General features: G+C 41.0%; 1 protein-coding gene across 2 annotated transcripts in view; it reads right to left on the bottom strand.

Moving 5' to 3' along the window:
• The window catches only part of shisa7b (shisa family member 7), a 28,404-nt gene extending 19,475 nt beyond the window's left edge, over window positions 1–8,929 (bottom strand). For both annotated transcript variants that reach the window (XM_044053442.1, XM_044053444.1), the window contains exons 1-2: window positions 8,567–8,929; window positions 8,233–8,323 (exon numbers count right to left, since the gene is read on the bottom strand). The gene's annotated coding sequence lies outside the window, so the exon portion shown is untranslated. The remainder of the gene's footprint in view (window positions 1–8,232; window positions 8,324–8,566) is intronic.
• Window positions 8,930–14,626: the final 5,697 nt, after the last annotated feature.

Genomic DNA, 14,626 nt, shown 5'->3' with positions numbered 1-14,626 from the left:
GATAAATTAGCTGTTAGCTTTTATTTAAAATGAACAATCAGCGAAAGTGAAGTTATATGGTTTTTTTTTCTTTTTTTAAAGTAAAACTACAGCGAAATAAACAAAGCTTAGCTAACATCTCGCAGTCACGCGAGACTATCACGTTCAAGTCTCACGTGATTTCAATAGCCCCACCACAGGAAACAGGAAGTGGCCTATGTTTAAAGGTTTCTGCTATCGTCCACATCTGTCTGTCTGTCTGTCTGTCACACACACACACACACACACACACACAGGTGTATGGATTTGTGTCCCTGCTGTTGTGTTTCCAGGACACAGTGTGTGTCTCTGCTGTCTCTGTGGTGTTTGAAATGTCTTCTCTGTTTGTGGACACCTCTATTGTGTACCTAATAAAGTGGTCACTGAGTGTGCGTGTGTGTGTGTACATCTGTCAACATGTGTTTATGTGTCTGCACACACACACACACACACACACACACACACACTGGGAGGTGTGTGTGTTGGTGCGTGGGACGAGCGACTCAGAATAGCACTGCAGCAATGAAAAGAGAGAGAGTGAAAAAAACAAAGGAAGAAGAAAAAGAGACATTTTGCTGTTGTGTGTTTTCTTTAACGTCATCTTTATCTTTATGATATGTAACGTCAACATCATGACACGAGACAAAGTAACGTCTCAGAGTTAGTTTGGAGCATCTATGACGTCTTCTGCACTTCAAGGCAGGAATTAAGTCAAATATGTAGAATATTGAATAAAAACACACGTGTGTGTGTGTATGAAAAGCTCAGTTATGAACTCTTCTTCACCTTTAAGTCGTTACAACAGAATTTGACTTTAATTTTTTTCTTTTATTAACAAATAAATACATAAAGAAAAACACGTTAACCAAAGAATAAAGAAAATAATACATAAATACAGAAAGTTTTATTTATTTACTTTTATTTGTTCATATATTATGTCATTTATCGTAAAAAAGCGACACGATGCATTCAACGACCCTCGTAAATGTCGGCACTTCCGTGGGGGTTCCCAACTGAGAGGAGCAGCAGCTCCGAGATGCATTCATGAGACCTGGTAAATTTGTTTAAGAAGGACCACTGTGAATGCACCGTAAAAATATCAATTACTTCTTCTTCACTAAAGCTCTGGTCTTTCCCTCCCCTTCCCTCTCTCTCTGAAGCATGCTGGGAACTGTGCCAGTGCATGCAGCAGCAGCAGCAGCAGCAGCAGCAGCAGCAGCAGCAGTATAATAACAGAGACTGCAGAAGAGTCATCACAGTGAACTCTGTCCATAAAGGTCAGTGCACTGCCCTTGGTCCTGACACACACACACACACACACACACACACACACACACACACACACAGAGAACAGAGGTGGTAGTGGAATAAAACTGGTTTATAAATAAAATCCATTAATGCAGCCTGGTTTTTCAGATGATTGTGTTTGGTGAAGCCTCTGCCTCCATTAATGTGACACAACATAATGTCATAATGATTTATTTCTGCCACATGTTTGACGGTGAAACGCGATGACACATCGTGATTCAGTCTGAACTGTTTTGGAAAAACATCTAATATCATTTATGATATAATATAATTGAATATAAGTCAGGGTTCACGTCAGTATTCAGAGCTGCTTATTTATCGATGTTTCACAAACCTGGAAATGATGGTTGTTAAGAACGTGTTCATGACTTTTCCAACAGGAAACTGAAGTCCATAAACCACTCACTCTCCCACACCAAAGCCCAGAGAGATAATCTGTGATTTTAGCTGCTGCTCTAGTGCTGCCTCGTGTGGTCACTTTGTGTCACTGAGGTCAATCTGACTGAAGGATTTTAAATAAGACATTTGTCACACGTTAAAATCACTGATTTTCTCTCTGGGCTTTGGTGTGAGTGAGTGAGTGAGTGAGTGAGTGAGTGAGTGGTTTACAAAGCCACAAAACCTTCAGTTTGCAGTGAAATAAAAAGACATGAACAGAATGTTAAGTGGCTGAACTATCCCTTTAACAGGCCGAGAAGAATAAAGGACGTAAACCGTGTCTGATAATAAGTGTGAGATGAAGCATCTGCACGATGAACAAGCGTCTTTAATCAGTCACTTTAATCAATCGTGAGCGGGTGAATCACTGTTTGTGTCCACGTGGTAATGTTCTCATTGACTCTCCACCGTATGGTCTCATCAAAACTGTGAAGCACACACACACACACACACACACATACACACACACACAGTGTGAATGAGTGAACGAGTGAGACATCATCACTGCAGCACGTCCATCAAATGTACAATCGCTCTCACTCCGTCTAATTTTTCCCTCACAAGGCGTAAAAGTAAATGTTTGAGCTCCGTCTGCTCGCACGCGTCCACGCCAAGTCGCAGCCAACAGGAAGGTGTCGCTTCAGACGGCGGCCATTTTCAGGCACGTTTGTACGCTCAGAGAAAATACTGAGCTTTCATGTGTTCATTCATACATATTCATGCACGTGTATGCACGTGAGTGCCTGCTTAGCAACTTATATCAAACCCTGCGCTTTGATCGGGAATGGTTTGCTAAAAATCTCAAACTGCTCATAATTCCCACATACACATGAATGAAAAACCTTCGCCCACTCTGGAGCCTCACAGTGTCGTTACGCTCGAACGCAGAGACGTGGCTGAAACTTTAAACGGTCACGAGACTTCAGCCCTAAAAGCACAGAGAGTTCTGCGCTCCCATGTTAAAAACCTGCTCTGGAGTTGGATCTCGAGCGGGATTTTAAAACGGTTGTTTCTCGGTCAGTTCACGCCCGTTTTTCCACAAATTTAAATGTGGGAGCTGCTGAAAGCCTCCTGACGCTCACAAGCCAAATTGAATCTGTATCATCAACTGTACTTGAGAAACGACAACTTTAAAACAAGTTGCTTTCTCTGGTTTTCCACTGTGTACAAAAAAGTGTTACACTCAGACCGTTAAGTGCCAAAAATGTACCATTGAAACTCATTCAAACTCAGCATTCAAACTCAGCATAATACATGCATCTGGGAGTCAGTCGGGGCTTTTGCATAGGGCTGAACCATTAACCAAAATTTAATTGAAATCGCAATATATTCAATATTTCTACAAGCTTTTTTTTTAGATTTTACATTTCAGATTAAATATTGTCCTGATGTATACGTCATGTCATATTGTCATATGTCATATTCAGTCAATAAAGACTGAAGCATCCCTCTGTGTCTGCTGTGATGAGCAGCTGTTAAATAATCAGAGTTTATTTATAGAGAAATGAACATTCACTGCCCACAGCTGCCTTCACACACGCTGTATTTAAAGGTCCAGTCTGTCATTTTGCTGCAGGTGAAGATCCAAACAAACAGCCATGAGCTGTGGAGGACGTGAGGCTGCAGCAGCTTCACTTCAGTGTGAAACCACTGAGGCTCATGTTCTGTGGGTGTGTGGCTCTAAAACACACACACACACACACACACACACACACACACACACAGCCCCTGCAACCATATGTGAGGTGATATCATCCACAAACACTCACCTACACACACCACCTACACGAGTACATGCCCAAACGCACACACACACACACACACACACAGTATGAAGTACACTTCAGCAAAAGCACAAAATGACTGAAGTTAAACCATCAATCATTAGCATTAAATGTCCTTTGTGTTTGACGATGTTAAGTCGTTTGTTATGAAATGTACTTAAAGGGACAGTCCACAAACTAAAGGCTTGTCTACTAGACTACACAAGTCTATGATATCTTTATAGCATGTTCACGTCTTTATCACACTGTTACAGACTTTTCCTACAGGAAACTGAAGTTTGTAAACCACTCACTCTCCCACACCAAAGCCCATAGAGAAAAGCAGTGATTTTAACATCACACACACACACACACACACACAGGAGTTGTTGATCCACTGCTCCAACAGTGAGATAAAGCGACAAATACATACTTAAAACATCGCAGACACTCAGGAAATCTCGTGCTTTCCAAACCAATTTTGCTTCATCGTGATAGAGATTTTTCCAAACTTTAAAATTGACCCCAAACTAGTTATATTAATTTATTTAATATGACCACACAGTGCAAGGCTAGAGTAGTCACAGGTGATAATTCAAAGTTAAACACTAAAGTTCAAACAGTTAGAGGTAATCACAGTAGAGGGCGCTGTGAGCACAGCTTGGTCGACATCCGCGCCCCCTTTGCTCGTCGGGAGAATGCCGATGTTGTGTTGTTTTGTGGTTCAAATGGAGGACAACAATCATGACACCAGAACTAGCTAGAAATCTAGAAATCTTCATGGTCACGAAAGTCAAGACATGTCAAGTATTCAAAGATCAGTCTATGGATTTCTTTTTTTCATCAATATCTTTCCAGCGAACGTCAACACGAATCAGAAAATCTATGTTTTGAAGAACCAGCCAGAGTGGGCGGGGCCTGTTTGTGGTTCTGCTGTAGCCAGAGAGGGGTGCATTCCATTCGTAGTTGGGACTCTGTATTTCCGAGGTCACGGGGACCTCAGATTTCCAACTCAGAAACGCAGACTTTCTTATTTGTTTCACGGTAAATCAAAAGTTTGTTTGCACCAAATACCGCGTAGAGGTTGTTATCGACTGCTAATGCTAACAATGGCTACTCTGACTTCTCTCTGGAACACCATGAACTCGGAGGTGACATCACTGTCAGCGCCGACACTTCAGGGTTCCGATGCAAATGAAAGACTGCAGAACAACTTTGAGGAACACGTACATTGACGATCCGACTTATATGAGTTCAGTGAAGACAAAGAAGATCTGGATCCTGGATCGAGTCGAGATTCTCCAATTCTGCAATCTTCACTCTGAGGGTGCAGAGCGTGAGGCCATGGTTTGTTTCTCTGACGGCATAAAATCCAAATTTCCCGTTCCAGAAATCCAACGCCTCAACTGTTGTGTTGAGTCAAAGCAGACAAACGTGTGCTATCTGGGGAGGATTTTCGAGGACGGACAAAGTCCTGGTCTAGAAGTACGTCCTGCACCTTGATAGGAAAAAAAACAAAATCCCCAAAAAGACCAAAAACAAACAACAGTAAAAAAACAGAAACAGAAGCCCTTGTCCGCACATTTGCCCCCAGAGGTTTATCACGTCGTCGTCGTCATCTTCGGTGACGTCGTTCGTGACTCTGCCGTCGTTTCCGACTAACCTGGTCTTCCTGAGATGCAGGTCGTACATTTTGAAGTCCTGCTCGGATCTGATGCTGTAGTAGATCACGCTGAAGGGCTGTTTGCATAGCGGACACTCGGCCTTGTTCTTGGACCACTCCTTGATGCAGCGGAAGCAGAAGTTGTGGAAACACGGTTCCAGGTGTGAGATGTTGTTAAATGTGTCCAAACAGATGGGACACTTGGAGTCGAGGGACGCGTCCGTACACATGTCTTCACACGCTGTCGCGGCGGGACGATCTTCTCAGCAGAAATGAGGCGACGGATGACGAGTTCTGTTGTTCTTGGTGCTTTTACAGCAGCTGGCGTCCATTTGCTGCCTCCATTAGCGTTGACGTTAGCCTCTGTGTCTTCCGTTGACTCGTCGTCTCCTCTTGACCTCGTGCTACATTTTATTATAGAGTATAAATTATGTTTTCCCGTGCAGTTATAGATGAAAGCCACAAACAGGTTGATGATTCTAACAGATCAAAGGTAGTTTAAGGTGAGGACATGGAGGCCAAGAGGACTTCACTGACTGCATCATACTTGAACCATCTCATGACCATCATGATGATCAGGTATCGCCTGGATTTATTCGGATTTTATGGCTGGAGGGGAATCTTTTTCCAAGATAACTTTTACCTTGGAAAGTTATTCGACCGTTGAGGAATCACGGTACTGAGAAGCAGACGCCACAAACATGTGACGCACCCGTGAATCTTGGTCTGTGATTGGTCCTGTCGTCATGACAAGTATCTACTTCTCTGCTTTTCCGCTATCCATCCATCCATCCACCCATCCATCTTCTATCGCTTTATCCTCCACATGAGGGTTGCCAGTCTCAGCTGACATAGGGCAGAGGCGGGGGTCACACAGCCCGTTGACAGATTGCCAGTCCGTAGTTTTTGGATTTCCCAGATATTATGGTCTATAGGAGTTACAGTAATTACACACATGTGTGCCAACATCCTGGTAAGGAGTTAAGGATGAACAGAAGAACAGCAAATCCCATCTATCGTTTTCCCATTTCAGGTCTTTACTCGGTCTCCTTCTCCTTCTCCTGTGTTTTAGATGAAACTGTTTACCAGCGTTACAGCGCCACTTAAGGCCTGGCGTATGTACTACAGAGTTTTCAGGAAATGTCTCCGTTCAGAAGGAACAACCCTAAATGATGCTGTCTATTAAAACGGCAAAGGAGGAGATCGTTTCATGCCGTTTCCGTTGAACTGTGGGATGAGTTTGTGTCCAAAAACCCAGCAAACAGGAAAATAAAGGTTGGAATTGAACAGGAAGGTAAACAGTTGGAAATACCAATCACTCCCCACTGCATTTTCCTGGGAAAAGGAACATGTTCTAGGGAACTCGTTCCCTGACAGCACTGTCAGTATAAAACCATGGAAACGCCATAAAAGAGCCAGTACGTCAACTGTGATGGCATGTGTGTGTGTGTGTGTGTGTGTGAATGTAGGAGCTCTCTAACTCCAGAAGGTGGCAGTACTGAAACACTGTGCACGCTCGCTGATGAGACAGAACTTCATGTTTTTGACCTTTAGCGTCTTCATATTTGACCGTCGTTTCCAGTCTGTTAGCTTTGACCATTAAAGACACATTTAAAGTCACTTAAATCTGCTTTACTGCTCACTGTGATGAACTTCAGCAGCAGCGACTTCATCACGTCTCAATGACTACATGAACCCATGTGACTGGATGATTGAATCTGCAATAACAAGCCAATGTTCCTAATAAAGTGGACACTTGGAGGTATCTGTAATGATGTTTTAAAGGCTGTTGCATCGATAAGTATTAGGAAAAAACACTAAATATTATATATATACATATATGTATCTATATATACATATAGATACATATATCAAATTAATGAGAAAATACATGGATTTTACAAATTATATTTTAAAAAAGGCACTAATTATTTGAATTATAGCAGAATGTTACCGTATTTATACACAGTGTAAGGTTATATTTAAAGATCATGTGTTACAGATCATAAAGAATAGATTATATATATATTTTTTAATTTAGACTGTCACTCTCTTTGCACAAGTGCAGAAAAACAACAGCTTTATATCCACGTATATCTTCTATGTCAGGATTTAGACTCTAAATATACACAAATTATTTATAAAATATATCACCCACAAACTGACAGAAATATAGATTTAATTTATGTCCTGATATAGAACCCCCTTTTACACTGTTTTACAGTCAATGTTTTAAAAAGCAGCATTTTAACACATGCTATATTTTTTTTCTTAATCATTTTGTATTTGTATCATTTTCCTTTGAAATTACTGTTATTATTATTATTATTACTAGTAGTAGTAGTCGTATTATTATTATTATTTGAGGTGTGTCAAAAGGTCTCAAACTCGCAGCTTGTGGACCTAATAGTGGAGCTAATTAATAAGAGATATAGATTTGATTTATATCGTGATTAAAAATCCCTTTAAATCACAAGTAAATAACTCATCTGGTGATTTAATGTTGACTCTGCTCTTTCCTTAGATTTAATAATTGCAATTATTCACACTTTTAATTCTCAATGAATTTGTTTTACACGGTTCTTGTTGCACCTGTTGTTCTGTGCAGTGTTGTACACATTTGTACGAATTAAATAATGAATGTACAGAGTTAGATAAAGACCATGAGGCGGCGGCGGCAGCAGCAGTGCAGGGGGGGAGCAGCACTTTAGTTTGCAGTGATGTATTAGCATTCATGAGGCAATCATGCTCAGTGTGTGTGTGTGTGTGTGTGTGTTCTGTCTTTCATTATGAATAAAGCATTAAAAACACACACATTTCTTCAGGTGACTGCATGCAAGTGTTTGCTGCTGCAAACACAAAATGGGAGGGATGTGTTGCATTAAATGCTGAGGCGTCACACACTGCGTGTGTGTGTGTGTGTGTGTGCATCTGTGCATGTGATGTTATCAAAGCCTTTCTGTGACACACACACACACACACACTCACTGCACCACCGACAAAATGAAGGAGAGTAAAAGGGGAAATAAAGGCAGAAAATACCTGTTATTTGTTCCTGAACGCAGCACAGAGGAAGCTGCTGCTGCTATAGATGCTGATGCTATAGATGCTGCACCCGTCACCATTTCACCCCCTGCGAACACATTTACATGATGCGATGTCTTCTTTCTTAAAAAACAGTCAAATAACAGTGCCATAAACGCACCACGAGGCTCAAATGTGCTGCAAACGATGCGTTTAAGTTCATATCAATGGAAAAACGAGACTTGATGATGTAAAACTACGACACTCTCCCCTTTATTTCCCCATCTTAAATTCAACTTAAACACGTTAATTCACGTACATTCTTCTGTATGTTTTACTATTATTTTATTACCTGTTGTCGTGTGTTTCGTGTCGTCCTCGCGTGGATCCTCTATTGTGATTCCAGGGCTGGAGAAGTGGAGAAAAACGTGTCACCTACATGTTTCATTGTAATTCCCAGATCTGGAAGAGGAAATTGATTCAGCCGCAGTAAAAATTAAATAAATAAATAAATGAATGAATATAATGGAAAATAAATCATAAAAAAAACCCGCGCTGTTATTCGTGAAAAAAAAACACAAAGGAAGCGTTTAAAAGCAGCGAAAAGACGCGTTTTTCTGTTAAAAAATATAAATATTTCTCCGCCGAGTTCAGTCACGTTAAATCTCCGTGTCGTCGCCGCGGTGTGTGAACGTCTCACGGCTCCGAGTGTGTGTGTGTGTGTGTGCGTGTGTGTGTGTGTGCGTAAACGTCTCACAGACTGACGCTGCTCTCACTCAGGTCCGCTGATGAGTCTCTGCGTGTCCTCGCCTGTGATTGGACGACACGGTTCTGACCCGTGTTTGGGTCGGAGACAAAATCCACCGAATCCTCGACTTTAAAATCGCTCAGTTCACGCAAATAATCATGGAATAAAAATCAATTTGCTTCTCAACTAAAAATATGTCCTAATTTAGCTTAACATATGCCAAATAAATGAGCTCGTCGTATATACTAAATGAATTAGCGTCTATCCTAAGTTATCTAGCGTATATCATAGAATTGAGCTAAATGTGTTCTAATTTAGCTAGCTTATATCTTAAATTCATTGGTTTCTAAAGCTAAATTTTTTTAGCTAAATTAGCTAGGATACATCCCAATTCAGCTAGCTTTTACCGTTCCCACAAAATATCCCAATTAGGCTTGTGTTTAACTAGTTTCTCTCCCAATCTAGCTAAAATATACTTTAATTTAACTACCTTAGCCCAATTTAACTAGCATCTCTTCAAGGTAGAATATTAATGCTAAATATATGGAGCTTCTCTCCAAATGTAGCTCGGCTGTATCTTAATTTATGATGTTTTTCTCCTATAGTCTAGGTCAAATCTAGCCTGATTTAGCTATATAATCCTAATTTAACGATCCTGTCTCCCAGTTTAACTAGCATTTATCTTAATTTAACTAGCGTCTCTTTCAATTAGATGAGAATACAACCCTATTTAGGCAGAATTCAATAGCAAGCATGCTAATTTAGCTACTGACTCTCCTTATTTAGCTAGCTTTTATTTAAGATGTTTCTCTCCTAATCCAGTTAAAAATCTAGGATTATTTAGCTATTTAATACTAGTTTAACTATCCTCTCTCCCAGTTTAACGACCATCTATCTTAATCTGGCTAATTTCTCCCCCAATCTATCTAGAACACGTAAAATTTGGGCTAAATTCTATTGTAATTGAGATAAAATCACATGCTAAATTAGCTTCACTCTACCCTAATTTTACAAACTTCTCAAAGAATGTATCTACGCTATAGAGAATATAATCTAATTAAACTACAGTTTATAATCTGAAACAGTGAGTATCCTAATATCATACACACTGAACGTGTCATTTAAATTTCAATGCACTGATATCGTACCAACCCTTGACAAAAAGACGGAAATAAACAGTGATAAAAGTATATTGTAGGCATTAATTCTCCACTTGTAATCACCTATTGTGATAATTAATTCCACAGATTGTGTAACAAACACCGTGTTCACCACAAACAGAGCATTTAAAAATGAATTTGGGTTTGGTCGCCCTCAGCTTCCTGAACGCTCTTGTGCTGTTGAATGGCTGCTTGATGAATGGGAGGAAAACGAGAGGATGCGGGAGGATGCCAAGCGATAACGCGCTGTCATCAGTTACCTTGACAACTGCAACCTCCACCTCTAACATGTTAATTATGGGTTTTTTTCTTCTTCTTTTGTCCTGTTCTTGGCTCAGCGTCGTGAACTCTTTGACTTCACTGACTGAAAATATACAAAACATGTAAATCTGTACAACACTTTAACTTTATATATATTATATATAGTCAAGAGGTAGTTATGATGCAGCTGTAACCTTAAGGTTTGTCCATTAGTAGTTTCATTGGCTGAGTTTCAAAATACATTTAATATCTATATATTGTCTATAATTGACCTTATATAGCACTAAATAATGGTAAACATAAAAAAATATATATTTTGGTGGATAAATCTGAATTGATTGACAGACAGGTGATCACGCAAGTATGTTCCCATTAAATTTTGGTGAGAATCGACCCACCGATGACGTCACAAACCATGATCGACCTGGTCAACAAATCCCAGTCACTTATAATGAGCAAAACTGTGGAAAGACTGAGACATATCTCAGTCAAAACCGGATCAGAGACTCTACCATCCGGATCCAGTCATTTAAATGTAACATGGTTCAGTTCCATTCAACAACATCGAAACATGTTTGTGTGACAACAGCGATAAGGAGGTTAAGTTCTACACGGACCAGTGAAATTTAAATAATTATAATGTGACCCAGAGTTGTTTTCTTGTCTCTGTTTTTTTTTAAACACTGTGGGATGACGAGTTCTACCTGTGAGTGTTTGTTTGTGTGGTTGGTCATAAACGTGACCTGCAGCCACACGAACAGGGAAACTGAAGTCTGTGTTCCTTTGCTCCTCCACACCAAAGTCCATGGAGAAAAACAGTCATTTTTACATCACACACACACACACACACACACACACACACACACACACGAGTTGCTGAGCCACTGCTGCCTCCACCAGCGACTTCAAATGTAAATAACACATTTTAGAAGTTGGCATTTGAAATCCTTTGATCAGATTGACCTCAGAGACACCGTGTGACCACACGAGGCAGCAGAGGACCAGCAGCTTCTGTGTCCCCGTGAGCTAAACTCACTGAATTTCTCTGTGGGCTTTGGTGTGGGAGAGTGAGTGGTTTACAAACTTCAGTTTCCTGTTGGGAAAGTCAGTGTAACAGTGAGATAAAGACGTGAACATGTTCTTAAGATGTCGTAGACTTAAACTGACATAGATCATTTTATCGCTCTAAATCTCAGCTACAGCGTTTCCATTTGTCTTTCACGTGGATAAGTATTAATATTTTAAAAATGTTCAAGTGCAAAGACGACGGGCGTCGTCTGAACTGAGCTCTCGCAGTAAGAGTCACATGGTGGAGGAAGCACAGATGGAGGAGCTACGTGTTGGTCTCTCTCTCTGCAGGAGTAGCCAGAGGAGCTGGAACACATCGAGCTGAGCGTTTGCCAGCTGTTCCCTCACCAAAGACGACGACTGATGCTTTAATCTGCGTTTCACATCACAACACATCACACAGCCCAGGGAGGCAACAACAGATTATTAGTCTGGAAGATGGAAAATGTGGTAAATGTGGTTGTGAAGCTCCTGCAGATGGACGACACCAGGATCCTCTGCAGTCAAAGTATCAGTAAATCAATACTGCCACTGGATTTGTGATCAATAAACCAGAGGAGATCAATTCTGTGCAGCACGCTAAATTAAATATTTACTTTCCCCCGTGTGCGTCGTTTCAATCATTTCAGCAGTTTTGGTGTCAGTTGTCGACGGTTAATCATTGAAAGCCTCGCTGGAATCCACCGAGGACCAAACACACCAAAACTGAACCGAGAAGGAAACCGGATCTCTGTGTGTGTGTGTGTGTGTGTGTGTGTGTGTGTGTGTGTTAGTCGACCTCCAAAGAGAGTGACACGTAAGTAGAGGCAGAGAAATGTACGTATTTCCCTCTGAAACGACGTCATCTGTGAGACACTAAACGTCGGTGAAAACCCGGGACAACAAAGCCAAAGCTAAGTTGCACCAAATTTTTACAAAGATTTGCACGTTTTCGTAAATGAACAAACTCGTCTGAGTGCGAAAATCGTGGCAACATTAAAACGTGTCCATTTGAATGAATGGTTCAGCGTGACCTTCATCATCATCATCATCATCAGTGAGGAGCAGCAGGAGAACATGTGGGGGAGCAGATATGATTCAGAGGGAGGGGGGAACGCGGGGGGGCAGCGGGATGTGAGGTGATGAAGAAAATGAACCCTTTAATGATGCCCTCGAGGATCCAGCTGGACGACGGATGAGGAGTGACTCAGTGTCTGTGACGAGATGAGGAGGTCAAACTGATTTGTTTCCTGTGACCTCTGACCTTTCACCTCCTGACCCTGCATCATCTACACATCTATAAACTGTATCTAGTTATAGTATGTTGATATAAATCCTGGTTTGCTCACAAAAAGTGGAATTTTAAGGGGTTCAAATTCGAAACACAGGTGTCCCTTATGTTAAGGGTTTTTTTAAGGGTTAAAGGAAGAGGAGGTCACAGGCTGTGATATGAAGTTATCATGAAGGCTTGGTGCGGCCCTGCTGTGACAGGAAGCAGCTGAGTGGAGCCCCCGGTGGTTTCACTGTGACACAGGCTGAGGGAAAAAAAGGAGAAAAAAACTTTCTCTGGGCGTTTTCCAGACTCTGCTTCAGCACCATCGCTCGTCTCCATGGTAACATGTATGAACGGATGAGCGTCAAACAGGCAGAATGTAGGGCAGGAGCCGCTGACGCCGCGCTGTCAGTGGCGTTTTATCATCATTATTACATTTCTCCTCTTCATATTTGCAGTTTATTTGAAGTCTGTTTGTTTGTTTATTAAAATAAATAAAGTGTATATTTTAAAGTTGAAGGTTCACTTTATTGTCATTCATCGTGTTAACATGGAGAGTGGAAATATAATTATATAATAATAATTATGACTTTGCTTTAAACAAAACGATTTCATGAATGTTATTTGTTTGTTTTGTTCTTGAAAATTAAATAAGATTTCAGTGGTTTTATATAACAAATATAAATATATAAATATTAGAATAAACTATGATGATGTGGTGGAGAGACAGACGGACAGAGAGACAGACAGACAGACGGAGGGAGGGAGGGGCGAGCAGATGGCGACACATCGTCTCCATATGTCACATGAGGTGAAAACTGTGACGAGTAAACAAGCGTGAAACATGAAAGAAGAGAAAGTAAATAAGTGGGACCATGTTCACCCAGAGGTGAGGAAGAGGGTGATGAGGAGGAAGATGACAGGACGAGTAAGAAGAGTAGTAAGAGAAGGAAGAGGAGGAAGAAGAAGTGGATGAAGATGAGGAAGAGAAAGAATTAGAGGAAGAAGAGGCAGAAAAGGAGGAAGAAGAGGAAGTTCAGACCCAGGCGTCTGTTTTAATAAATGTGGCGGCCATTTTGTTTGCCTGTTTACCTGAGTTTTTTACTGGACAGAAAATCAGAGAGAGACGGACAGAAAGAGACAGAGAGAGACAGACAGACAGAGAGAGACAGAGTTGTGTTGAGGTCAGGAGTCAGAAGTTCCAAACCTCACCTGTGGTCATGAGCTGTGAGTCGTGACTGAAAGGATGAGATGATGATGATAATCTGGGACGTCTGAGCTTCAGGCTGAGACAGAGTCCAGGAGACGCAGAGTCAAAGGAGGAGTTCCCTCTGAGGAGACGAGGAGAAAAACCTCAGAAAACCAGAGCAGAAAAAGAAATGACGTGTCGTACAAGCAGAAATATGTTGGTTTGTTTTCAAATTCATGTTCTGGACTTTTTCTGTATAAAACATCAGAGGAAGTGGACGCTCTTACCTGCTGACAGGTGAACCTCAGGGAACCGTCTGTGACTGTGAAAGCTTCATGAAAACTTTATTAGTTTCTTATATTTCACAAACCACACGAGCAGCTGGGATTTTTCTGAAAAGTAATTCTTTTTTAATATTTTACAATCCTTTATTCATGGGTTATTTCATTATTTACTTTTTCAGCGTGTCACTCTGTAAGCGTCGTACTCGCGTGTTGTCCGACGACAACAAACAAGAGACAAAAAAAAACAACCGAGAGCTTTTTGAAGAAAAGAGTCTGTACAAGAGTTTGTCGCCGAGAGAAAGATTTTCACATTTCACGTCAAAACTCTCGTCCTTTCAAAAAAATCAAGGACGACAAACGTAAACAAACAGTTTTTAAAAGCAGGACAGAGAGTGGAGGGAGCGGCTCAACACGTGTGTGTGTGTGTGTGTGTGTGTGTGTGTGTGTGTG

The sequence above is a fragment of the Solea senegalensis genome, linkage group LG20 (assembly GCF_019176455.1).
Source record: "Solea senegalensis isolate Sse05_10M linkage group LG20, IFAPA_SoseM_1, whole genome shotgun sequence".
Lineage (NCBI taxonomy): Eukaryota > Metazoa > Chordata > Actinopteri > Pleuronectiformes > Soleidae > Solea > Solea senegalensis.
Note: the sequence above shows the minus strand (reverse complement) of the source record. Positions and strands in the feature narration are given on the sequence as shown.